Genomic DNA, 27,721 nt, shown 5'->3' with positions numbered 1-27,721 from the left:
CCAATTCATTATCACAGTCATTCGACGATGTATAACCTTGTTTTGAGAAATCGTCATTGGGTAAACCAAAAACTTTCTTGCTGATGAATGCATAATGTCTAATGGCATGGAATCTTACAAGTTTCAGGTACAGTGAACCCTCGATCAACGCGGGGGGACGCGTCGCGTTTAGTAAATCCGTGTTGAACGAACTTGATATTGTATGGGATTAATGGGGATACGGTAACAGCGTTGAACGAGTCTGAGGCAACGCGGATTTTAATACGACGCGGGAGTTTCACTCTTACAAAAGTTTAATGGAGCAAACCAAATTGGTTATTCAAATATGTAATGTGTGTTATAGACCAAAATTGATCGATTCTCTTTGCGGGTGTAGAAACTTCAACGATCGTCATGTAGATCGAGGCCACTAGAATCAGTTATATGTCCGACCGCTAGATGTCACGCAGTTCTTCAAGTGACGAGCAGAGACGCCGAGAAAATATAGTTATAGTAGTTTTATCACCTACCAACAGGTGACAGGAGGTACGTATGTCCAGACGATTTCAGAATTTGCTGTGGGCTATATTTAGATGCACAGCAGAGATGAGGGTCATTCTGGGTCACTTATTAAATCATCTCGAAATCATGACATCTGTACACGGGCCAGTTTTACATCCATCTCAGACCAATGAGGATTGAAATCACATTTAGGAATGAGTCGCGGGCATCGTCAAAGTTCAGACATTTTTGTTTATGTGCCACAATCTCAGCTATGTCCCTAAGATTTTCCACTGAACCCTTAAAGACGTCTGGAAGTCCAGGTTTCGATGCTGGAATCCCTGTTCCTCCTTAGATTTATCTCGGTTCTTAGTTTCTCAACTTAAATTATCGCATTTTACGTTAAAGCAGGCAACGTTTACTTTATTCTAAATTAAAGTAAACTTTACACCAAAATTTGTTAAACTATCTTAAAGTTAAAAAACGCAGTTAAAGCTACAAACTGCTTAAGTCAAAATTCTGTTTAGTTATTATATAAAATAAAATCACGTCGATTATTTGTGATTGCAGAAGTGTCTGAATTATTAACAAAGGCAGAAGTTTACGTGTTCCCCCAATATATAATTCAGACTACGCCAATTGTCTGACTGAAGACATCGGGGTTCGATTCTCAGCTATTTAGAATTGACACTCCCTTTGACGACAGTGCTTTTCAGCATGAGATGAGTTTCACGGAGAGACCACGTCTGCCGAGTCGGTAATAAAGCTTGAGACATTTCTGGAAGTAGATGCCTGTGATGTGATACCTCGTTTAGAATTTTTTCAATCTGCAGCAGGAAAGTGATGAATTATAGTACCCGTTACCACAATTGAATCTTCGAGGTCACATTTTTTTTATAATAGACTCAATGAGACAATTTAATTACTGCTGTATACATTTCTTTGTTAATGCCACAATTCCGCATTTACCATGGATTGGTTTTTTTTTTATTTTAATAAATGAAAAGTCTCCGTCATTTCCAAATGTGGTTTGTGCATTAGCCGTGTTTTACTGTCGGCAATCAATGTTCAGTTCCCAGGTCTCTGTTTGTAGCTGAGGAAACGCGTCTCGATCTGAAATTAGTTCAGGGCGAATATTCATTACTCTATTCTGCTTGTTCGCGTCATTTGCTGATATTGAACACAGTCTAATTATAGCCGCGGAAAGACGGGTAAGCTCTGTTAGTTCTCTGGTGTCGAAGGAACGTGACTCTATCCAGCCAGAACGAAGACTCGAAGGAAATTAAATTATTATTTTGTTCTATTAAACGAGAGGGGAAACACCGCCATAAAACCTAAATATTGATCTCGATGCTTTTTCTGAGAGTGAAATACAAACGCAGAGTCTGTGAGACTGAGAATAAATTCGCTGTGACAAATTTCAAAATAACTCAGCTTTTTGAGACACGTAATTCTTCGCTTAAACTTCCTTTTATCGTAGACATTGTAAAAGAAATTCTGAGGACTGTGTGGAATATGACGTGCAAACAGAAGACGAAATTATGAACTCCATAATAAATTATATTGAAGACCTCCCACCCTTTCTTAAAGTTTATAATGAAATATATCGTAAGAATCTGACAACGTTATTTTGACTGGATTCTACCTTACTACAACCTCAACCTTGGCATTGCATATTCTGTCTAGGGGGTTAGCCTCACTCTTCGATTATTTATGACGCAGTAATGTACGTCGGCGCAGTGAACCCCCAACATGTGTGTTGTAGAAGTTATTGACTATTGGATTTCCAGTCCAACTCGGTACAATACTGTAACAAATTCAGCTACTTTAGGGTCGGCATAAATTCTCTTGTTTTACAAGGACAAAATTTTTAAATCGCCTGTGCCAATATAAATGTATAAAAGTCTAAAACTTGAAGGAATGGAAAACATCGTCATGTTTTAGAGACAATAATTTGTATTATATCTAATTTTGCTAAAGTAAGCCGTAAGTTCGTGTATAATTTTGCTCTAAAAATGTTTGACACTGTATATCTCCTTGTAACGTGCATTTAAAGGTATAAATCCGCCTTGTTCGACAGTTACCACTTTTACCAACAGATGGCAGCAACTCATTGTCCACCTCACGACTTTTCTCGTCTGTCGTTTTGTTATCACCGCTCGTAGGGTATTCAAAATAAGATATTGAGGTCGTAAAGAATGGCACAACATCCACACCAAATTTTATCTAAATCCGTAAATGGGTTCTCGTGTTGAATCAACTCGACTATTCTCTGCTTGAACTTGAATGACTCAGCACTGTTTACATGAAATGTTCCAGTATCAGATTGAATCTGTTCATTTGTGATTCGTTCAATGACATCGGTAGAAATTGTGCCATACTCAGTTTATCTTTTCTCGACGGACAAAACTAAATTAATAGGTCCTCCTCGTGGATGCGAACGGCGTCTGAAACAGATCTGGATCTTTCGCTTCAAAGTGACAGACACAAAATATCTCTGCGGTTCGGAACGTGGGTCTGTCCACAGAGGTTTGGGGGCGATTGCATTAAATCAGCATGAAGTGTTTGCATTGCCCAGCCACTTCACATTCTGCATGAGAAACGACTTTGCCTTTCTGTTCTATGCAAATTACTGTTATTACTCCATTAACCCCTCCATTATTTGCATTGTCAATTGAGGGTAATTTTGACTAAGCAAGCCATACCCCGTTTTAATATATAAAGCTACTTCCATACTCCCTTTGCAGTAAAACACGGATGAAGATATGCCTGCAGTTTTTAACTTGCATCCTTGTCCATCAGTCTAAAGAGAAACATGAATTTGAGTTCCGTGGTGGATCGTAATGTTTTGACCGGTCTGTAAGCTTCTTTTACCTTCTGTACGTATTTCAAAAGTCCGCGATCTTTACGCCACATCACACGTAATGACGTCAGCATGGCGAAAAAGAGAATTATACATGAAGTAATGGTATTAAAGGAGATATTTGATTTCAAGGTCATTGATGTATCAATGTATTGAAGAATCCGACAGACATTGTCAGTCTTCTTCAAGTAAGTTGGAGCTTAAAGGACGCCTAGAGATGAAACATAAGGGTCAGGATAGGTTCCATAAGCTATCGTAAAATTTTTTGTAAGTACAATTTTTCTGTGACCTAAAAAGTATGAAAAATATTTTAGGGATGCAGGAGCAAATATTAATTACATTTTTTTTAATGCGTTCAAATTGTTTCGGTCAACAAAATTTAGAGTTTTATATTGAAGAGTTATAGTATTCTGATTTTCTGACAGTCAGATGGCGTTAGATGGCTATGAAACCTGGTGTAGTTACGCTAAATACGTAAATTATGCAAGTTTCAGCGGATTATTTATTGTCCAGTACAAAGCCATTAGTTTTCGAATTCTGGCCTTCGAACAGTAAGCGAAGTGCTGAGCTTGGTCTAATTGGAAAAGTTTACAAGTACTCGTTAGAGGGCATGTGTGAACCAGAGGTGATCTATTACTCTTTCGTATTAGCAACTAATGCAGATATTCATTAAACGGTGCATCCAGCGTACCTCATGCGTAATCAATCGTTAACTAGGTCAAATATCGACTATTATCGACTATATTTTCGCTGCAGCGTTCAGTGTTACTTCTTACAATCTCGAGACAAATTCTAATGGCGTTTTGATGGCTCTAAACATTACATGAAAGAAAATATTGCATATAATGTATAAATATGCACATATATTACTGGTTGGTTTTATTAAAACGTTGTGTCAAGACAAATATTACTGCTAAGACACTGAAGTGTTGCTAGACTTTCGATATTAGATTCTGAACGCAAATTAGTTAACACTCAAGAAAGCCTTTGCAAGAAATATTATTAATATTGTCGGATTTAATGTTCTTACGGGTTGGAGCATGAAGATGGCTGTCGTCTAGATATTAATGTCGTGTAATGTTGTAAACGTTTAGTGGCGTTTCAGAGATGATTGTTGCTTCCATCGTCAGGACGAGTAATCTTGTCTGTTATTCCCACGATTTCAGGAACAATTAATTTGTTGATAAACATTATTACAACGACCTATTCGATGTGGCGTGCAGAACGCCTTTGGAATGTTAGTGTCATCCTAAGAGAACTCCTTCACGTTCTGTTCCTTTGTATTAATTTAAATGGAGTTCTGCTCGTTTATTACAAAGCAAGGAATTTGAATTTATATCTTCTATACTCAAACTTTAGAACGTTTCGTACTAGGACAAATTCTTCTTATTCGAGTAAGTATTTGTAATGAAAACTTCTGCATGTAACTCAGCAGTTGGGAATATATTCACTTGCCACGAGTAACCCAAACACTTGCTGTCTTCTTGTGGTCCATCTCAGGTTTTATATAATTATTGACAATTTATCAGTGAATAGCGAATTGGAGAGGATACGTAAGGGAAATGTCTGTCCTGACGTAAGGTGCAGGTTCATTTACGTGGAAGAACTGAGGGAAATATATCCGATCGCTTTGAACTTGGGGACTCCAGAGGAAAATAATGCTAACCAGTCTTCCGAGACGTTCCTCACTTTATAATTGTGACCTCGTGACCTGAAATTACAAACAGACAGTACTGAAGATGGATTCGGTTTGGATCACGTATCGTATACGCTTTCTGGCTGCCATTTGGTTGTCAGGCTTCGTTTGCTAGAAGGAAAGGTGACGTTCTTTACATAAAAATGAAACATTGAAGCTGTCAGCTCTGGCTTCGCCAAAGAGACAGCGCTGATTATATAAGGAAGGTGTATCAAATTAACCTGAGACTCTTTACTTAATATCTCCTCTGAAAGTACGTCGATTTTGCGAATTTGTTTTTTATTTGTCATTCTGAACCTGCCTTAATTCCAAATACAGTAGCCGTCACCAAATGGATGTTTAATTTTTTTAAAAAACTGCATCGCACGCCACACTTTGGTGTCAGTATAATTTAATCCACAGACCGTTATAAACTTTAGTATTTGTCACGCGGTATTCCCTGTTCGAACCTTCGTGATTACTGCAGTGCAGGCGTCGTGCTGATGGGAATGTTGATGGGATTAGCCGATGTCACAGTCTTGCTTGGGTATTCGCCGCTAGAGGCACTGGTTCGTGTCGGCGTGGCAGTGAGTAGGGTAAGAATGAGTAATGGGCGCAGCGACAGGACATGCGAATGTCCACAAATCTGGCGCCATAATTTGACCGCTGAGATCTATAAATGGCCCATGTGATGTCAGTGGGTGCTGGGGTCGGCGGACAGTGTTTGGGTAGGGCGTCTGGCTGGGCGGTGACGTCATCGGGGCGGATTTCCCGACGTACTTGTTCCAGGTGCCAAAATGTTAGTATACTCATAATTTTTTTTGGAAAAATTTACACGGCATCAAATGTTATTGAAACATGATCAGTGTTTCTAGACGTCATGATAATATCATTTTGGGTTTTGGAACCATGTAGAGTCGTAGGAGATGCCAACGTTTCGGAGGAACATACTGTCTCCATCTTTGAGGGGTGATGAATTAAAACCCGGAACACCAACACTGATATTTTCACTATCGTGAGAATCTCAAAATTTATGTGACCTGATTCGTTCCCTACAGGACAGAAACGGTGTAATGTAATTCCCTGATGGTTTAACAATTTTATAATTAATGTTTTTGAATATATGTAAATGCAGGTAATACTATATTCCATGCACAAGAAGAGTTAATATTTACAATTTACGATGACCCTGATTGTGGAGGCAGCACGCACCTCTGAAACATCTACCAGAACACAACGCATCACAAGTGACTTTGAGGCATATTTAGATTTGGATGTAATAATTTCACTTCTTGGAGAGGTTGAGGGCGTTTAAAAATAGGATGCTGAGAAGAATATTTGAAACAACAGGAGGGTGGATAAATTTGTATTGTATTGGTTAACTATCAAGAAACCATTTAGAAAACATGCGGGCACTTCTAAGGATAATATTAAAATTATGATTAATGATGTAGTTTTTATTCATCTGTGTTACGATAGGGACCGGTGACTCTCTGTTATGGACGAAGTAATTAATATTTGGGCTACTCTAAATACCGAGGAATTTCTTAACTGAGCTACTATCAGCTTGTGAAGAAGGAATCTGTTGCACGTTGGTGGGTATTTATTTAAAACTGCTATTTGTAGTACGCAATGAGAAGGCATGTTGGAAGTCAGTACTCGTGGAAAGTTACTTGCTGTGAAATGACGTCTTAAATGATTAATAACCTATAATCCATCAAGATTTTCTGTTTTGTTATCGGCGTACCACTTTGCTCGGCTCTGAAAGCTGACATCCGGACTCTCCTGCCAGAAACTCGCCCTGGCATTCGGTGGTGTTTGGTCCAAGCGTTCCACTCGACATTGCACTCAAAGTCTTCTTTCTCAGGTCTTTCAGATAAATTCTGCAGTAACATGCCTCGGCCAGTTCATTCCGCACTAAATACAATCATCTTATAATTTCTACGGTTATAAACGATCGTCAAAACAGCTTACTCTCTAGGTTATGACTCTAATGATTGAAACAACAGATACTTCCGAAACGTCGGTGAACATAAACCAAACTATACGGCAATATAATCCAGAAGACAGCCTTCATTTCTTGTGGATATTTTTGAAATTTATTATAATGGAAATCTTTATTAATTTCTATTGAAAATGATGTTCCAGGCTTGAAGAAGGGAAACTCGTCAGTTTCCATTCAGGTAAATGTGCAAGACGTTTCGCTGATTCTTTCTTGTTTGCTGTCAAATGTGTTTTGTGTATGAAGATTTCTGTCTTCTGGGTTGTTGCGCTGTGTAGTCTGGTAGATGTTTACCAACGTTTCAGAAGTCATACTGCCTCCGTCATCAGGGCGACATCGCCCTGATGACGGAGGCAGTATGACCTCTGAAACGTTGGTTAACATCGACCAGACTACACAGCGCAACAACCCAGAAGACAGAAATCTTCATCGCCCTGATGATGGAGGCAGTATGACCTCTGAAACGTCGGTAAACATCGACCAGACTACACAGCGCAACAACCCAGAAGACAGAAATCTTCATCGCCCTGATGATGGAGGCAGTATGACCTCTGAAACGTCGGTAAACATCGACCAGACTACACAGCGCAACAACCCAGAAGACAGAAATCTTCATCGCCCTGATGATGGAGGCAGTATGACCTCCGAAACGTTGGTTAACATCGACCAGACTACACAGCGCAATAACCCAGAAGACAGAAATCTTCATACTCATCGCCCTGATGATGGAGGCAGTATGACCTCCGAAACGTTGGTTAACATCGACCAGACTACACAGCGCAATAACCCAGAAGACAGAAATCTTCATACTCATCGCCCTGATGATGGAGGCAGTATGACCTCCGAAACGTTGGTTAACATCGACCAGACTACACAGCGCAATAACCCAGAAGACAGAAATCTTCATACTCATCGCCCTGATGATGGAGGCAGTATGACCTCCGAAACGTTGGTTAACATCGACCAGACTACACAGCGCAATAACCCAGAAGACAGAAATCTTCATACTCATCGCCCTGATGACGTAGGCAGTATGACCTCCGAAACGTTGGTTAACATCGACCAGACTACACAGCGCAAGAACCCAGAAGACAGAAATCTTCATATTCACCGCTGTGAGAACCTCAAGTCTTACGTGTTTTGTGTATACCCCCCAATGTCTCGCTTCGGTTTCATGTGAAACATCCTCCGATATATTTTATAAAAATTCCTTGGAGATAAGCTGATAACAGCGTTTGAGTAGAACCCACATCAAATGAAAGTCGGTAGTCGAAATGAAGCCAGACTTGTGCAGAAATGTCTCTCTCCGCCTCTCTCTCTCTCTCTGCTCCGTTAGTTGGTATTCAGGCAATATTGATTTCTGTAGGGGGATTCGTAAGGAAAGAATCTGCGGAATTCTCGACGTAACATCCCGAAGGAAGTTTAAAAATTGCCCTGATACAATTTCGGAGTCACTCGTAATAAAGCTTGACTGCGTTTTAATTACTTAGAACCGCTGTACTTGCAGTGAATTATTTTGTCTTCTCTCTTTCCATTAGCAATATTTATCTCATTGTCTCTCTTCTATTTGAATTTCACGTTTCCTGAATAAAAATTTCCTTGGATATTAACCATCGTCTAGTAAATATAAAACGTAGAAAACGACGTTTCGGAGATGGGATTCTATCTCCGTCTCCGAAACGTCGTTTTTTACGTTTTATATTTACTAGACGATGGATAATATCCAAGGAAATTTTTATTCAAATGACTCTTCAGAACCTGAAGACGGAGATAGAGTCCCTATCTCCGAAACGTCGTTTTACGTTTTATATTTACTAGACGATGGATAATATCCAAGGAAATTTTTATTCAATTGACTCTTCACCATCGTCAAGAACTTTTAGATTTGATTCACGTTTCCTGTTTCTTATCTTTTATCCGTAATTTTATTATATATTTTATTCTCTTTGTTTATTTTTTATATGTTCTTAAGTTTTATCTCTTTAGATTTCAAGGTATTTACTGTAGGTGGCAGCCACCTTTTGTTAAATTCAGTAAAATCGCTTTTACACCAGGAACGAAGCGTCTAATTTTTATTGTTTATTATTAATTTTATTATCCCTATTAAACTTTTAATAAAGACCATTTTTATGTTGTGGGTACGTAGGTTCTGGTGTTAATGACGTAACTGCTGTAGGTTTAATGAAACCTGTTGGTTCTGACAGCGGCGGGGTATAAAGATGGCTGTCTTCTGGGCTGCAGCGCCGCGTAGTCTGGTAGAAGTTTAGTGAACTTCTACCAGACTGAAACCCAAGAAAACTTCCATCTTCAGACTCACCGCCGTGAGGATTTGAAATCTCACCATTATATACTTCGTTATGAGGTATCGGATTTATGTGTGTGGTGATTAATTTGATTTTTTAATCTTTATGACAAATTTTATACTCACGATTCAAGTTCGTTCATCACTTACATTTATCTGACAGCAATTTAAATATACATTGACGTTTAAGCTAATATTCTTGTGGTCGTAAGGAGACGTTTCTTGAGTTACAGAGATATGCTACCGTGCATAACATTCTGTCCTATGTTAACATCTCTGGTGTTACCGTCACCTCAGAACTTCGTACCACTGCCATGATTTTTATAATTTGAGACTTTGTTCAAACTGAGTGGAATAGAGTTTACACCAGATTGCTTTAAAATCTATTCAAATTTTTTAAAAGAGTTTACAGACTCTAAAAAGCACGTTCATGATCTGATGAACACGCCACAATTTCGGTAGTCTGGTAGAAGTTTAGTGAACTTCTACCAGACTGAAACCCAAGAAAACTTCCATCTTCAGACTCACCGCCGTGAGGATTTGAAATCTCACCATTATATACTTCGTTATGAGGTATCGGATTTATGTGTGTGGTGATTAATTTGATTTTTTAATCTTTATGACAAATTTTATACTCACGATTCAAGTTCGTTCATCACTTACATTTATCTGACAGCAATTTAAATATACATTGACGTTTAAGCTAATATTCTTGTGGTCGGAAGGAGACGTTTCTTGAGTTACAGAGATATGCTACCGTGCATAACATTCTGTCCTATGTTAACATCTCTGGTGTTACCGTCACCTCAGAACTTCGTACCACTGCCATGATTTTTATAATTTGAGACTTTGTTCAAACTGAGTGGAATAGAGTTTACACCAGATTGCTTTAAAATCTATTCAAATTTTTTAAAAGAGTTTACAGACTCTAAAAAGCACGTTCATGATCTGATGAACACGCCACAATTTCGGTAAGAGATGAAGTGGGCTTATACCATAGATTTGGGTGCAAATAAGGGCCCTTGCTTCAATTGCGTGATCTTTTTAACTGAGTTTGTTGCAGAATTTTGCACGTCTCTCGCTGTGGACTAAAATCATCTCGTTTATCCTCGGAACGAAATTGTTTCCTGTCCGCTTGGAATGAATTGAAAAAGAAATGTACTTTATTTGTTCCATCTGAGATTGATTCTTGATAAAGTTTGGCCATCCAAGAAACCTTTTCAGAGAGAGGATCGTGTAATCCAAATGCGAACCTTAAGGAAAAGAACGGACAGATCATTTACGCTCCATTAGATATCTTATAGTTTATGGAGAATTTTTGCTCCAATCTTTGTGTTACTTCAGTGATCGAGGTGTGTTTTTTTTACACTTTTCATAATCGATATATCGTCTTTAGTATTTTTGTCGAGTCGAGGATAAAAAATATTGTCGAAAAAATTCCGCGGTCATGTATATTCCGACATGATTCGAAATTTAATTTTCTGTACAATGTTCTGTTTCCACCAGAAATATCGATTGATAATCGAAATCCAATCAGTAGTTTAAGAGAGAAGTATTTGGAATTTTTGTTTCGCATTCACTGTAAGCAATTTGTGTACAAAATAGATCACGGTACTGAGTTACTGAAACAGTTTAGTCTTATAAAATATTAAATTTCCCTTTTTGCTGCTAATAAGACTCGCTTCTTTGAGAGTAATAAGACTCAAATTATTTGAGCAACGTAGCAACACATTTCTGCTATGCATAATGAAGGTCTATGAAAAGCTGTTTTGAAGCTGATGCTCTGTTTCCAAATTGATAGCGTCATCTTTCGTTTGTTTAGTCAATAATTGCTTGTAACGCCTCAGTATTCTTGTTCGTCTCGGGATATATTTCTCTTTCGGCAAAGCGACGGACAGAAAAATGTAAATTTTCTGGTTGTTTGTGAGCCTAATGCGGTTTTAGGTATGTCGTCTCATTCTTCAAGTCTTACTTGTAAAATATGTCGTAATTGGTAAACCACACTTAGTATGGAATAATTTAAAACTTGTGTTGGACAAGGCTGTGGTCTAGGCAACACGGAGTTTTCCTCCGTGGCATCCCAACAATTACTCCATTCACACACAGAAGAAGGCAATGGCAAACCACTTCTGGATCATCTGCCAAGAACGTATATGAACAGGTCCCAGTCCGAGAAAAGGATGGAAGGATCCTGTTCATATGGACCTGTCGTCAGACAGAACACTAAATAATAATAAAAAATGACTACAGCCATTTTGTTACGTCAGAGGTACATAGCTTAAGAAATGTCCCTCTTTCATTATATATTCACAGTATCAGTAGTTGTATAGAACATAAGTTATAGTTCACATTATTTCATGTTATGTAAAAGGTTTTTTTCCGAGACGAGAATGTTCTGGCAGGATCGATAAGTCGGTTTAAGCCTCTTGTAAAGTAAGGTTTATGTTGAACGAGTTCTAGCTACAATTAAAACTTTCCAACAGCGTACGGCGGAAACAGCTGCTTCGACGTTTCGGTGAGATGTTGTGAGTTGTTTTGTCCATATGACAGTGTTACTCATAACCCATTATCTGTATACGTTTAGTGCAAATAGTGTACAAGAACCACTGCATACAATTCTTTCTCACAGAGATCAGAATAGGTAGAGGGACGTTTATTAAGTAAAGCTTTAGGCTTTTACCTGGGAGGTGTCCAGTTCATATCTTCTCCGGGTTAGACTGTTCACTGAATTCTCTTATTTTCTTCCTTGTTCTGTCCAGGTGAATAACCTAGTATTAAAGGTGCGTCTTACAATCGATGACGTCTTAAAACCGGGAAAGTAATGTATTATAATTACCGATGCACTTAATTTCAAAGCTGAAATACGTCTTGAATGTATATTGCATTTTACATACAAACGCTGAAGATGTCAAAACCCTGTTATCTTCAATAGTTTACTCACCAAATAATTTGTTTCTCTGTTTTCCTGTCTTCGTACATTTTAATGACTTCCAGAAAATTTCTTTTCTGCGCAGATCTACTTAAAAATTTTTTTTACTGAAATTAATCAAGCCATTTCGAGTTATGAGATAGCACAACATAAAATTACATTTCGTAATTACTTCTGAGGCCCAATGAATTTGCGTGTAATTTTTCTGTGAAACTTTTTTTTTTCGAAAATACTTTATTCCCTTTTTACCTAAAGTAGAGGATGACATATCACGGAGACATAGACGCTGGAATTTGTAATCAGCTGGCACAAAATGGCTGCGAACTTATTTATTATGCTTATCCAAAGGGAGATGATAAATACGTATTACATTTCCCGTTGGAATGTCTGAAGGGAAAGAGACCATTAGGAAGACATAAGACTAGAATAAAGATAATATTAAAATAGGTATTAACGACAAAGCGTGTTATATTTTGGACTGGATTCATGCGGCTTTGGACAAGAAGCAGTTTCAGGTTGAAATGAAAATTTTGGTTTAATACAAGAAGCGAAAGTTAAAATAGCTGATGAGTTGTTAACTTCTTGAGAATTACACTCATCCGTGAAGTTATTCTTTAAACACCCAGTAACTTTTTAAGGCGAAGCTAAAGACCACGTCCGAAGTTACGAGGATTTATTTCTATCCTCGTTCTTTCTTTTAGACTTTGCCAATCGCCAGTTTTTAAGCCATAACATAACTCGCTTTGTTGAGAAAGATAGATCTTCCTTCGTCTTAGAGTAAAATATCGAAGACACTCGTTCCCTTGGATCCATTGTGGCTTTTCACGCGTTGGAAATAGCTCAGTCTGCGGATTCCAGCAAGAAAGATCAACCCCTATTTCCCTCGCAGGCGAATGAAGATCGAGCCTTACAATTTTTCTTTTTCAGTTTTAGAAAAAAACAAAGGTTCTTGTAAAACACAAACTAAGGCTAATTAGGTTTCATAATATAGAGAGGAAAAATAGGTTGGAGACATTTAGACAAAAAATTAGAAAAAAACCACAATTGTATTATTTATAAAAATGGGAACCTGTATTTATGGGTACCCTATACGTGCCATAAGCAAAGGCATTATTCAAGGAAGGACTCGTATGATTCACTTACCAATTTCTACACCAATCTATAATGAAGATTCCATGTCCCAAAAACCACGGCTTTTAACACGGTTTTGAGCGGCTGATTCACAGTCAAACCTTCCTAGTGCCACTTCTTACGAACAGGTGATGTTTAATAACTTTCTGGTGGGCGTTTCTTGGCATTCTCGATCTTATGAACACCTGGTTAATACCTACGCAGAAAATACTGTTGTTTATTACTGTACATGAAGTGTGAAACGGGTAGCCGGATGCAAATTAAACTTTAAAATTGTCATTAATACAAAAAGGTTTTACTGCTCGAAACATTCTTAACCTTGGTGACGTTTTCCTTCTGGGTGTTTGGAGCCTTCGATAGAAGCAAGGGTTTCGGAGACTCATACTGTCTCCATCTTCAGGCTTGAAATGTGTATTTGTTTGAAACTTTGGCATATGTTTATAAGTGTACAAAACACTAAGAAGAAAATAGTCATCGTTATCGCCATGATCGTTCATTTAAGATACAAAGAGGGGCTCGTAGTCAGACAGACAGACAGACGGACATGAAGAACGAATTAATGAAAGAAGTAATGCAGGAAGTTAGTCATCACTTACTTCATTAAGTGTTTCAGTAATGAAGAATGTAGGACCAATTAACATCCTTTTTAATTAAATATCTTCGTTAACGAGGAATGTGTTTGAACTTCAATTTGAACGGAGTAATAGATCCATCTTTGTAACCGGTCCGTTCATATAATGAATTAGACTGGAATATATGATAATTGTAACGCATATATTAAACCTGTTTATAGCCATTCGTGTTTATTCGACGTTTGTTAGAACACAATCTACCCAAACGCTATCTCTGTGTGGATTAAGTAAGAGTTCTGTGTTATGTGGTCTGATTCGTGACGTGATTGAACTTGTAATATCACCAATTAGCACGGAGTACTACCGCCTTCAATCAAACCTACTTCTGTTTATAATTATATAATTTAATCATGGAGTTTGTCATTCGGAAAATTTCGTGTACCTTCGGGCCAGGCCGAACCGCGCCTGATGGAGATGTGTATGTTACGAAGCAATCTGCCTGCCTAGTGCTGCGTGCTATGTTACCGCAGTTGGTTCAGTGTTACGCGGTGTCAGAGGAATACAGTGCTTTAAAATAACACGCTAAGTAGTGAACATACATTATACAACAGGTAATTAACCTTAAATAAAGCTAAATTAATGAATGTTTTCCAAGTTATACAGAGGAAAATATAAATTAAGCACGTGTTGTGATTTCACGATTATTATATTCGATTTCTTGATCGATTTAAACATATTAAAATATTGTAGTGGATCAGAAAATCATGTTCTTCGCAGTTTAGGAATGTGATCTTCCAGAAGATTCTTCTGCGCTATGTCAACATGATTAATGAAGGCAGAAAAATTATATTTTGATTATATCTTATTATGCATGCTAGTTGTTTTAAAAATATACTAACTCTTCGTGTTATGCAAGGGGTGCGTTTGTTCTAAGCATTTTATAAATTCGTTGAATGTAAATTGATTTTCCGTAAATTTTAATGTAATAATTGCAATTACTTTAAATTACTTTTTACGTGAAGTAAGTAAGTGATATTTGTTCATTACATTAATTTATAATCAAAAGTGAACACTAACGATTAATAAAAACCAACAAAAGATGTCACAGTTAAAACTTCACATCGACAGGTGATTGCTTTTGTGTTCCAGCTGATGCTGGATAATCAAGAATTTAACCTTGGAACGTTTCTTTTATTTTTTAATTGAACGTTCCTAAAACGTAGAGTTAGTATAAGTGTAATTACAGATAAATATTCCGGATATTTTAATGATGTATTTACTAACGTGCCAGAACAGGTTTATCTTATAAAAACAACTTCAGGTGTAAAATGAAATTATTTAACGTGTATTAGATATTCTTCATAATTTTATCTCGTTACTGACAGGAACAAAGTATCAGAATGGTTTCGTATTTTCATATTTATCTTTCGTACTTTTAAACATTTAAAAATCAGCTGTAACTATAATCAAGACTGTAATTATTTCCAGTAAATACCTAATACAACTACAGCTTTAAATTTTGTTTTTAATATTATTCTAACCTTTCTGATTTGTTAACATGAATTATCTAACAAGTTGCAAGAACATTTACGTTAAAGTGAGAGTTACAAGGACATGTCTCGATCGAGAGAATTTGGAGACTTGATTTTATATTTACATCAGGATATGACTTAATTTCGGAGATAATTCAGACACGATTCAATGCATGATTTTAAACGTTCTGATATCAGGCTACAACCATATGAAACAAATCTTCGTTTTGAGTCAGTGTGACGTAGACTATGTCTGCTCTAACCATTTAATTCACAGTGGTAATATATGTACCACGGAGTTTAACCTTCACTGACTCTGAATTGTACCCCTAAGTTGTATTTGTGGGATATTTATCACTCCCCAATAAACACTGATTATTTCCTCAAACAACATTAGTCAAATGTTCTTCCTAATGGTCAATTGTTTTTATAAACTTAAGAACACACATTACGTATGTTACTTAATTTGCAGTCGTCCTTTACAGGGATAGATCAGTACTTATTGAAGGACCTTGATGTAAGTGGTATTATAAATTTTTCATATCTTTGAATACAATGTTATCTTGGATCCCAAAATTATCATATCGTAAATAGCATTTATACCATCTTACATTAAGTGTAACTTTAAGGAAGAATAGAAGTGTTTTTCCAACTTCACTTGCTTTATACAAAACTTCAAAATGTGTTATATTAATTCTTACGAATTTTAATTAACATTCCTGTTTTGGAAACCGAAATACATTGCTTACTTCGACGCAAAATTCGTGCAACTGGGCAAAAATTTTGTGCTGACCAAACAAATCGAGGACATTCACTGCTTATCATGAACCGTTGAATCTATGAAATTTCTATGTTCAATCGTTAATTATTTTGCTCAGGTGCTTTGCACAGTAATCTTCCTGAGCTCGTTAAAAACCATATCAGATACGAAAATCTCTGGTTAGTCCTGAATTTTGTAATCGGAATATAGTTTGGTGAGATTTTATTTTATAATTTTAACGAATATTGAGACACCTGTTCTGTGATATCTAATTCAGTGCAGTGTTACTGATTTTGAACATGTGTCATCAGGGCGATGCATCTGACGATGAAGGTAGCAAGCTCCTCTGAAAAATTGTATCTACCAGACCACACGGTGATGCATCCTATGCGACAGTCATTACCAGATTATGGTTAGTCAAGGCTTATTCCGTCTGTCTTGTTATGTAAATCAGGTGCCCTGATTGGGCCATAATAATTTACAGATGCATTTATAATATTGGTCTAATTACCTATTAATTCTATTCAAATATCCCTGCTTGAACAGCTGATGGTACACTCTGTCAAGAAATTATTCGGCTTTTATGGGATCAAAAGATATATTTCTGTCTTCGTAAATTCTCATCTTGGTTCCTATCCTGGACCATAAGAATCTATAATATACACTTTAACAGTAGTGTCTCCGGAAACATTTCGTTATTCTGCCATCTACGGTTTGGTCTATCAACTGAACTCTTATTACCAATGTTCCTACTAACATTTTGCATCTCCCCTCAAACGTGTTACGTACGTGTGGATCTCCCATATGAAAGTAGAACGAGCTGAGTGTCACATGGGACCTCTTCATTATAGAATACACGCACTTTGAAATAAAGTACACAGAACACGTCAGTTTAATAACACAGATTGCAGATCAGTTTGTGTCATTAGTGTCTGTGGTTTGATAATGATGACGTAAATAAATTTTTATGTCATTCCCTCTGCTACATTTTTGTATAGGATGGAAAATGCAAATGGCGACCACTTTTAGTGACGTGTGACACATCTACTGCGTAGGTGTTTAATTTTGTTTCAGAGCTGGAATAATTAATTGTAGATAAATTGAGAAAATTTTTGTCGTGTTACTGGAAATAGAATTTCTCAGATACAAAACATGTTGAGGAAATTTTTGTTAAAAAAAAAAATCTGCAGTTCGTATGTGCTGAATTTTGTTTCATCCGGGCACAATGAATTTCTATCGTATTAAGTAAGACAAAAAACGTATTCAAGTTATAATAAATATGTGTTCGTTTTTTCATATCATTCTGTTCTTGAATTAACGAGGTTTTCTAATAATTTAGAGGTTTCAAAAGTTTTAATCGACAATTTGACAAGCCTTTAATGTAGTTTAGAGCATAACTGTTACACTTAAATCTAATTTAAACAAGTTTTAGTCGTGGAATTTTTATTCACATCAGGAAGTCCATACGACCCTTGTTCTGATATCTAGCCTTACTTGCGGTTACTGTGTATACAAAGAACCGTCTTACCAATTTCCGGTTTGTAATCAGCTCTGTGGCAGGCAATATATTAATAAAACAACGTCTTTTTTAAATGTCTTCGAATATCTCTCGTTATTATCATGGAATCTCGCTGCTAATATAACATTTGAAATCTTTACGTTTTTAATAATATGCTTAGCTGTCTTAACCTCCTCGATAAGCCTCTTAATTTTATATCGTGTCTCCTGATTTTAGTTGGAACGTCTACACCAAATATAGAACAGTACTTTGACGACCTGAGCTTTATTAAGTTAAATTTCTTTCCTTTGTTTAAGTCCTTCTTACATTAATGATATACAGAACACGTAATACGAGGATTTGAGGTTTTCACAGCGGTGAGTCTGAAGATGGCTGTGCTCTGGGTTGTAGCGTCGTGTATACCATCGTTTCAGAGGTCGTTGCTTACTCCATTTTCAGGGAGAAATCGACCTGATGATGGAGGAAGCAACGACCTACGAAACGTTAGTAATCTTCTACCAGGATACAGAGCACTGTAACGCACAGGTGATCTGTCTTAGGGCACACATTAGAATTAATAACATTCAGGGCACGTATTAATGTGGTGGATGTTTTATTTTCTCGATATTTAGGGTTGAAGAAGGAGGCGTCCTCTGAGACGTTAGTATGTACAGACGAATCTCATGGCGCTAAAATCCAGGCCATCATCATATTCCTTACCGAAGTGAAAACATAATATCTTATATAGAATGCACAGAAAATGGAAGATTTCGAAAATGCACCACATTTACCATGACTACGACATTTCTGTGAAATATCTCGCTTGTGTCACTCTGTTTGAAAGAAGTGATACCATGAGCTACATGCTCTACTATCACGCCAAGCGAAAAGTTGTGTTTGGCCTAAACAGTATCGTTCGTTGTATAACCTTCATAGTGCAACTCTACAAGGAGTAAACACACGTAACAAGTTAGGAAAGGAATATGCACTGTAGTGTTTTCGATTCGGAGAACAACATTATTAAAGAGTGCCTTTTAGAACTTTGAGGTTTTCTCTTTAATATATCCTTAAAGATTTCTTCAACTGTCTTCAGTACTTTACGTGCATTTTCAATTGAAATGTTGTTTGGTCTTCTGGTTGCTGGACAAAGTGTCACTGTGTTCTATATAAAGCCTGAACTAAACTGACATCTGTTTATTCTGCATCCCCAGAGCGACACAAACGAACCGTGCTCTCTGGCTGTATATTTCAATTTCATTACATTCTTTCTCTCTGTTTTAACTTCCCCTCCTCAATTGTCCTTTTCCAGGTACTTTTTAAACTCCCTTGTGGGTTGGCTCACGGTCTGCTACGTTCATTTGTCATGCTCCCTTCTCCTTTCTCAACATACATTAAAATCGTTTCATTTTCCTTTAATCTCCACTGTAATCACTTACCGTCCTCTTTTGCTCCAATTTCGAAAATCACCTCAGTTCGTGAAGATAGCCTTCTTCTGGGTTGAGGCGTCGTGTATTCTGGTAGAATCCTGAACTCGATGGGTCATCTTTACACCACAAAAACCCATAATTATTCACTTACTACGGTACAAATATGATAAGCCTTCCAGTTTAATAATTAAACAGAAATCAGTTTCTTTGAACAAGCGAAAAATTATACATGGAAATGCAGTATAATTACGTTAATTATTTAAATATATATTAAATCTTGTCCGTCTAATCACAATAAATTCTTATTAAATATTAAAATATTACAATAATTAACATTTAAAATATTTAAAATATCAAATGATGTTCTTTATCGAAATATTCGATTTACATGTATTTTAAATATTTTAAATGTTAATTATTGTAATATTTTAATATTTAATAAGAATTTATTGTGATTAGACGGACAAGATTTAATATATACTTATTATATCACAATATGACGCAACTTCACCATCTCGTTAATTATTTACTTTGTATGTCGATGTGACTAACATCTGTGCTGAATAAATGTTTTTTATAGTTTTATTCCGTCATTACAGACTGACGTCGGAATGATGGGTTTAAGAATATGTGATACCTCCCTGATTATCAGTCATTTATTTATGTAAGATACTTGAAGGTACTTTAACGCAGCTGGTGTTAGATTTAAGTTCTAAGTACGTCGCTTTTCCGTTATGTGTAATTTTGAAAGCGTGAAGTTTGTTTGTGTTCATCCTGTATATAAAAGTACTTAAATTTATTTTCCGAAAATTGATACATTATTGTTTATGGGTATTAATGACACATCGCCTGTGTTCTGACAGATGTATTTCTTTTTGTTCTGACAATTAACAGCAGTGCAGTTGGTGACTGTCTCCCTGAACGCAAATTGGTCGATGTTTCTGACCTGATGGCTCTGATTTCTGTAGATAATCTGTCGATGTAAGGCAGGAAGTTTGCCATATTTCCTTCAAGTACCTTAAAAATTACGCTTTGAAACTTCTGCAGTTAAACAAAAATTTGCCTGGTTTATAGGTCCATTGGCTAAAGCTTTATGTGTAAATGGTAGACGTCATTAAATTTAGGAAAGGGATTTTTATAGCTTCTTCGGAGCATTTATCTTCATATGAACAGTCTAATTTTAATCCGTCAATATGCGCCATGTAACACTTGATTTAGCTATTACATTATCGTTTGCAACGAATGGGTTGTTAGAACGAAGTCAATTTATTTATATATAGTTTTTAAACTGCGCTGTTATTAGTAATATAAAATTATGTAGCAGTTACAAGTTAGACTTGTATAGTTTGTTTACTGAACCACCAATAATTATTTCCCTGTTTGGAGTGTAAAATTTTGTGTTCAGATCAGCTTATTTTCTATTGATCTGTTGTAAATATATATCGCATTTTATTTATTTGAAAACAAACCCAGTACTAGTGTACGTAAGAGACGCTGTGTCAGATAGCCTTGGTTTCAGAGTAATGGGTGTAATGAGTGACTAGTATGGCTTGTGATAAGACGCGATGTTACAGCTCTGTGGGGACAGAAAATATCTCACGTAATAGCAACATCTGTTCATTTCCATAACTTTTTTTTAGTGTCATGGCATGAGAAACAGATGACAGGAACATTTAACGTGAGTAGTTAATAAACATCGTGTCTCGGACACTTCCGGCGAATTTGAAAAAAATGTTCTTTACATTGTGAGATATGAGGATATTATGACGATAAATATTAATATATCTGCCGCCTGGGATTCACGTCGTGCAGTTTTGTCGAATTTTACTGACATTTGAGAAATATCTGGAAGCTTCTAAACAGACCACAAGATGAAACATCTCAGAAGACAGTTGCCTTCGTCATTTGTATTTTCGGTTTTAAATTATGTCTCCAGTTGGCTTTTAACTTTTTACTATGACTTTCAAACACCCTGTATAATTAAATTGTTACCGTCAGCTTCTTTTTCTGAGATGGTGTCTTCAATTGGAAAGACACTGCCTTATCGATACCTCGCATCCTCCTACGTTATTCTTTCCTATTGTTCTCCTTTCATTATATCAGAGACAAATGGCTTGTTAGGTTCTGCCTGCGCGTTATAACAGGACACCAATTTGCGTCTGTTTCTAAATTACTAAAATGTATTGAACGTAAGCATACTCTGATAACTTTCTTGATTACTGTCTTCAGTGGGGACTGTGACAGGACAAAGGCAGCTTCCTTGCAGACGTTTTTGCAACTGACGTCTTGCCAAGAATGATTGACAGGACTCGCGAAGTTGGTACAGAATCGACTCATTGATATTTCGCGTTGTGTCTCAACTTACAAAAACGATAATTTCTTGACAATTTATGTGGTAATATAATGCAATTATTTTAGCGTAAATTTATCATAATAATTATGGAATGAAACTGAAATAAGTTGGGTCCATGAACTCTAACGTAGTTAATTTGTACTTTGACAAGTTGAAACGTAAATAAAAATTGGCAGAGACTGAATTAATTAGACGAACAGGGGAATAAAATATATAATGTAATAGAAAGTAAGGTATTTTACAATTCGGAGGGGGTGGGGGACTCAGTTGTGAAAGAAGTAATCCCATTAGAAAGTCATTAAAGCGTGGACAGTTAAAATCTTGAAGTCGGAAAACGTTATTAATTGGCCAAATTTCTTGAGAAGGAGAAGTGGGAATTTATATTTTGATAGAAATAAATATTAAACAAGTATTTTGTTTATTTTTAAACTGCAACATGCGAGTACAAAGTTTATTATTGGTTTAAGTTATTTTACAGTGTAATTCTAATTTTAAACCACAAGGCGTTAATTACATAAATTTATCGTCTTTGCGGTATTCGCATGTCACAGTTTCTCGTATTGACCCCAATTAAAATCAAGTCGATTTTTATAATGTATTTGTGCACAGGAAAAAATGCAAGAAACAATTTATCTTCAGATATGAGTCGGAGTGTCTCTTAGTATGTTGTTAGCTGGGAAATGTATGCAAGTCTGAAAGTAAACATCCTTGTGGTTAATTATGTCCCTCGTCCTATAAAGAAATTTCAACGATTAACAAACATCGAGGGCTGGCTGACTAGAGGACTCTGCCCCTAATCAACTCCGTAGTGGGTCTTGTTTTTATCTCGTCTGAAACAGCCGTCTCGTGATGTTGATCGCACAGCTTCCAACTCGTTCCGGGGTAAAGTTTACGTGGAGGTTTATCTCCACATCTCCATACATTTTAGTGTTTGGTGATTAAGCCCAGGACCACTCTTAAATTTAACTATGTTAATATAAAAGTTCATTTTGAAAATTTCCTGATTTCCCCCCCCCCCCTAACATCCATTTTAATATTATACTCCGATCTACACCTACGTCTTCCGAGTAGACACATTCGTTCCGGTTTTCCAACCAAATTTTCTTTCTTCGTCCTAATTTGTTAACGTCATTTCAAATATTTAAATTTTGCTACATTTTTTAATAATGTATTAGCTGCCTCTCTAAATTATATCTTTTCCTTTGTTCAGACGACGAGACGTAAACATGTACTTTGCTTTCTATGAGTTTAATTCTAGACAAACGACCTTCGTAACATCTAATATAACCCTATATGTTTTCCTTTATAATATTTATATTTCCACCTAATAAATGAACATCACTAGCTTATACCAGAAGCTGATGTGTTCTATTCAGTTCAAATCCCACTTTATTTTCCTGGATATTCCTGATGGCCTATTCTGAAGTTCAGAGCCATTGGTGATAGAGCATCTCTTTGTTTCTGTGTATAGGAAACTCCAGACGAGTGTTTATTTATATGGACTTTACTGTAGGTTTTATTTAAACACATTTCGCCTCAATAGATTCATTTGTATGCACAATTAAATTATAATGTTGTGCAATTCTTCTATCCTGAGTGAATCATTGGCTTTCTTGAAGTATATAAAGGGCTGATTTGCTATCCCATTGTAGCCACTTCAATTTCTCTCCGGCATACAACTTATGCAAAATAGCTGGTCCCGTCTTCATATAATAATTGCAATAAAATGGTGGAAAATAGTCGCATACACATGTTACTCCGTAATAGACTAATGGAAAACGTTCTTAAAGCCTCGTTCTCAAACTAAATAGTAACAGTTTCTGTTAAAGTTTCCCATGCCAAAATTTTAAAATATATTTTTGTTTTGTGACGTGGTGTAATTCAAGTTTATTATTTCTTGTCAAGTTATCACGGCGTTCGCCGCTAAATCTTACGTTATGTTACTGTTATTTTAATGTGTGTTCGTCTTATATTATCGTATTGTTATGTGTTCGTATGATTATTATCAGAAACAAAGATTGTTTCCTTAAACATTATTAGCCAACCTTATAACGGTGAAGCGTTGTGTTTTCTTTGCGGTACGGACTAAGCCTTTAGATATTATATCGATGTGATTTAGTTCGAAAAGTATCTTCTCATTCATCTTCACAATTTCACCAAGTGTCGCCCTTTCAGGGCTAATCTAGTAAAAATCAAAATTGTGTGAGAACGCAGTAAGAACTGCTGTTACCAGAAGGACGAGTGGGTACTGCCTGGGAATCTTCGTAGCCTCAAATTTAAATGTAATTTATCTCTCCCCCTAAACATGGTGTCCATTCTCTCTCTCTCTCTCTTGATGTTTATTTTTAGCTGGTTGAAAGTTGATTCGTCTTCCCGAACTGAATATTTCAACTTCATCATAAGTTTAAGTAATGGGGAAATTCATTCAGGGTTTTCTTTTCCTGATGACAGGAAAAGCGTTTTCACTGGTGTAAACTAGTTTAATGAGGATAATTTTGAACTTTTCCTTTGCCTTATTTTCGTAAATGTTTTCACACGATTCCTGTACGTGCAGTCACCGTCTGACATTTCCATTGTAACTCCCCATTTTAACGAAATGTTGACATTGTACTGTTTGTGCTAATTACAATCTCGAACGCTATCTTTGGTATGCAAATTCTGTTGGTAATTCGATATTTCAGTCAGTAGACCGTTTTATGATTTGATGACAAATCCTGTAATTTCAAACGCACACAAGTCCGGATATACAGGATATTATTTATCCCTTTGTGTGATGTTTCATCCGTTCAGCGATTTGCTTTCACCGATAAATGAAACAAAATTACTTTTTTCCCATGGACTGCACACACAGATGTGAATAATTAAACATATTACTACCAAATATCTTGATATTCGGGAAGGCATATATCTTAAGACTACGCCTGTTTTATGTTAAATTTGTCCTAAATTCGGTCTCACGGTTTGCAAGTGCGAAAAGTGACGTCACAGTTGTCTGGGACCAATATCCTTTGCGTGTCTCTCTCCTGTTTCGCACCTTCATGACACAAATCGCCGAACATTGTCCTGCTAGAGGATCCCCGAAGTCATTTTGGTAGAAATTTAAATGTGTTGACAAAATTTAGTAAAATTCGCCAATATAAGATTTCGTGAAATCCCGTTTATATTCTGCCGACGTGAGTCATATCTTTGTGTGGGCGAACTGAAGAAACGATTTAACCAGAGAATAAAGAGGTTTACGAAGCGCCTGTAAACAAATATGTCAGTACAACGACTCTCTGTTATCCCTGAATGGCAGAATTAGATCGCGGAATTATGTGTAGGCTGCTGGCAAGACTCGACAGATGTAGTCAGATACAAGTACACATACCAAATACATTATTTGCTATTTCGCGTGGTTCATTCAAACTGATGTTTATTTATTGCTGTGCGTGAGGTCTGTATATTCTCAAGGGGGAACTCGCTGTTACGAATTGGTAAAACAGACAGAGTAAACATAATTTTCCTTTCGTTGTATTAAATATTCATTTAATATGAAAATGTTCCAGTTAAACTTGTTGAATGTAATTTGATTTTATGAGCAACTTTCTAAAATGTTGGATACGTTTCGATTTTAGTGTTTTGTTTATAAAGTAATACTTAAGGGATTCTGTTTATGCAAAGCTCAACGTAATACAAGACTTCTTTTATAATAGACCTTCAGCAGTTTGACAGATATCATTTACGGACAGACACGACTTAACTGCTATGTGTTCATTTTATGACTGTATGAATAATCGTAGATTATATTATACTTCAGACAGTGCACGCTTCTAAATATGATTCAAACATTATTAATCCTTTAATCCCGTTGAGGACTAAATTCCCCAACTGCTTTAACAATCAGAATAATTTAATTTTGTATTTAATTATCGATTTCCATAAAAGTTTTAATCTTATTAGCTGAGACGCTCTCAGGTCCTCACGGAGGACCGCACTCCGCAGATCACGTGCTTAATGGATCGCTCGTTGCCTTGAACACTTGGAGTCGTCGTCGTTTGAAACCGCCGTCCTTATGATCTTGTCGCGCTGAAACCGGATGTGGAAGTTGTTTCAGCCACTAGCAGCCCACGATTCTTGGTATTGTTACCATATTTAGTAGTTTAAGTACCTGAGTTGAGATGTAACTTGATTTATTATTCCCATGTAGTTATAACTTTGTTTCTTCGAGAAAGGTTTGCACACGTGATTCCTTTATACGACTTAAAAAAAGATTGTCTTCCGTTAAATTTATACCTGACGACATTTTACGTAATGTTTAAACAGTTCATTTCTTCGAAGTGGTAACCATTTGCAGGCGAACCTCGCCGACCTCAGTGTTCGAGTTTAAAATGGTCAATAGTCCAGCGTATTCGGGAGATCCCGGGTTCTGATCTCACCCCGGAGACCGATTATCCCGAATGAATGTTATCGGCATTTTCCTCAGTATCTCCTGGGATCTTTCCTCAAATTATTCTATTGTCGGGGTTCTTCTCAGTATTTCCAGGACGTTAGCTGCTTCTTCTCTAACCTGAATTTCCCATAAGGCCTTGGCGCTGATAACTGTTGAACACATTTTCCCCTAAGGCATTTCAAGAAACAAGCGCACGGGTAATATCTTCGTCCTAATGAACACTTGAGTCGTCCGTATAATAGCCAAGTTTCTTGAGCTCCTAAATATCACTCTCACCTTTGTATATCTACGTTAATTACGGGCGGTAATTGATGTTCAAAATTAATACAGAGGATGAATATATATGGATTTGATAACGAAATGTAATGATCTGTTTTGAGTCAAGTTCAGAATACAAATTTAAAGAAACCTTCTCTGTGTCTGTATGTGTGTATGTAATAATTTGGGAACACCTTAAAGGTTTTTGATGAAATTTCATTCAAATTCATTCAAATACCGACGCCTGCAAACGCCAGTTTACGTGAATATCAAAATGTTATTCTGCAACCATCTTATTCCCCCGTCATCCACAAAGGTCACCGGGTTACATTGTGACCTATTTTCCAGAATTTTCCCTCTAAGTATATATATATATCCTAATTTATTACTTAATAAAACAAATGAATTGCATTCTGATGTTACTTAAAACCTTCATATGTGAAAATAAGCCGGGTCCTGTTATGTGGTGTGCAATATTCTGAAAGTGCTAGAAAAGATTAAAGACTGCAGTTCTGAAGTTTGACAACAGAGTGTAGTACTTTCACGGTTCATAAGAAGCTTAAGTGATGTGCCGTCTCTCTGAGCCGCTGTGTTTTTTAAAGCTTACAAGTTCCTTGAGATGTCACTTCATGTGTAATATATATACAGGGTGAGTTTAAATTTTAAAGTAACTTCGTCAGTCTTACAAGTGATGAAATTTAGTAATAATTTATGTACTCTTCATAACCATCTGCGTATAGGGCGATCCTGTAGAGAAGATAATTGTTTCTGACATAGTCAGGTAGTTCATTATCCTGTTCACAGAAGATCGCCATTCCGTCCCATCCTGAATCTAACCTACGAATTCACACCTATTAAATTAAGATCAATTTGAGTTTGTTCCGCCCGATTTAACAACGTTTCACCTACTGAAATTTGTATAATTTTTAACTCTTATGCGGTCTACATGTTCTGCCAATCTCATCTTATTTATCTGAATAATTTAGCAATATTTACTAAAAATGTCAAATTCTTAAGCTCTTTATTGTTATATTATAGATCTCATTACATTTTTTCCACTTATGAATCTGCATTAATTTCGCCCTGATCTAGAAAGACGTTCAGAAATGATAGTGAGGTTAACACAGGTAATTAAGATTACATTTATTGTGTATTTATTTGTATATTTACTTACTTTCTTGTAAAATATTTAGTCAGTATCAGTAGTACAGGTTATTTGTTTGTTTGTTTTTACTTAACGTTATTGTCAACTTCTTGTTGGTAACTAATGAGTGGACTTAGTTGTCATAATTCTATATGGAGACAGCTCGTAAACGTATTTAACGATGCCATCTGAATAATTTTTAAATGTTACTCTGCACAAATATAGCCACGAACCTTGAAGATTATTTCCGACAAATTAATATAGTCGGTTTCTTTGCTGTTGTAAGTTATACGCAGAAATGAGTTAATAAATTTCGTAGTTAATAATCTTAAATAATCATTGCTATTTTCCCAAACAGATTAATGG

The 27,721-nt window shown here is 36.4% G+C and overlaps 1 protein-coding gene across 8 annotated transcripts in view; it reads left to right on the top strand.

The window, feature by feature from the left end:
• The window catches only part of dnc (phosphodiesterase dunce), a 369,630-nt gene that overhangs the window by 135,459 nt on the left and 206,450 nt on the right, over window positions 1–27,721 (top strand). Inside the window, exon 1 of one of the 8 annotated variants that reach the window (XM_087359415.1) lies at window positions 14,456–14,565. The exons of 6 other annotated variants lie outside the window; for them this stretch is intronic. The gene's annotated coding sequence lies outside the window, so the exon portion shown is untranslated. Of the gene's footprint in view, window positions 1–14,455; window positions 14,566–27,721 lie in introns of those variants that run through there. One more of the 8 variants, XM_087359416.1, reaches the window with a different exon arrangement.

Source organism: Zootermopsis nevadensis, unplaced genomic scaffold (genome assembly GCF_977971745.1).
Source record: "Zootermopsis nevadensis isolate Lab colony 2312 unplaced genomic scaffold, Znev_1.0 Znev_ptg000031l, whole genome shotgun sequence".
Classification (NCBI taxonomy): domain Eukaryota; kingdom Metazoa; phylum Arthropoda; class Insecta; order Blattodea; family Termopsidae; genus Zootermopsis; species Zootermopsis nevadensis.
Note: the sequence above shows the minus strand (reverse complement) of the source record. Positions and strands in the feature narration are given on the sequence as shown.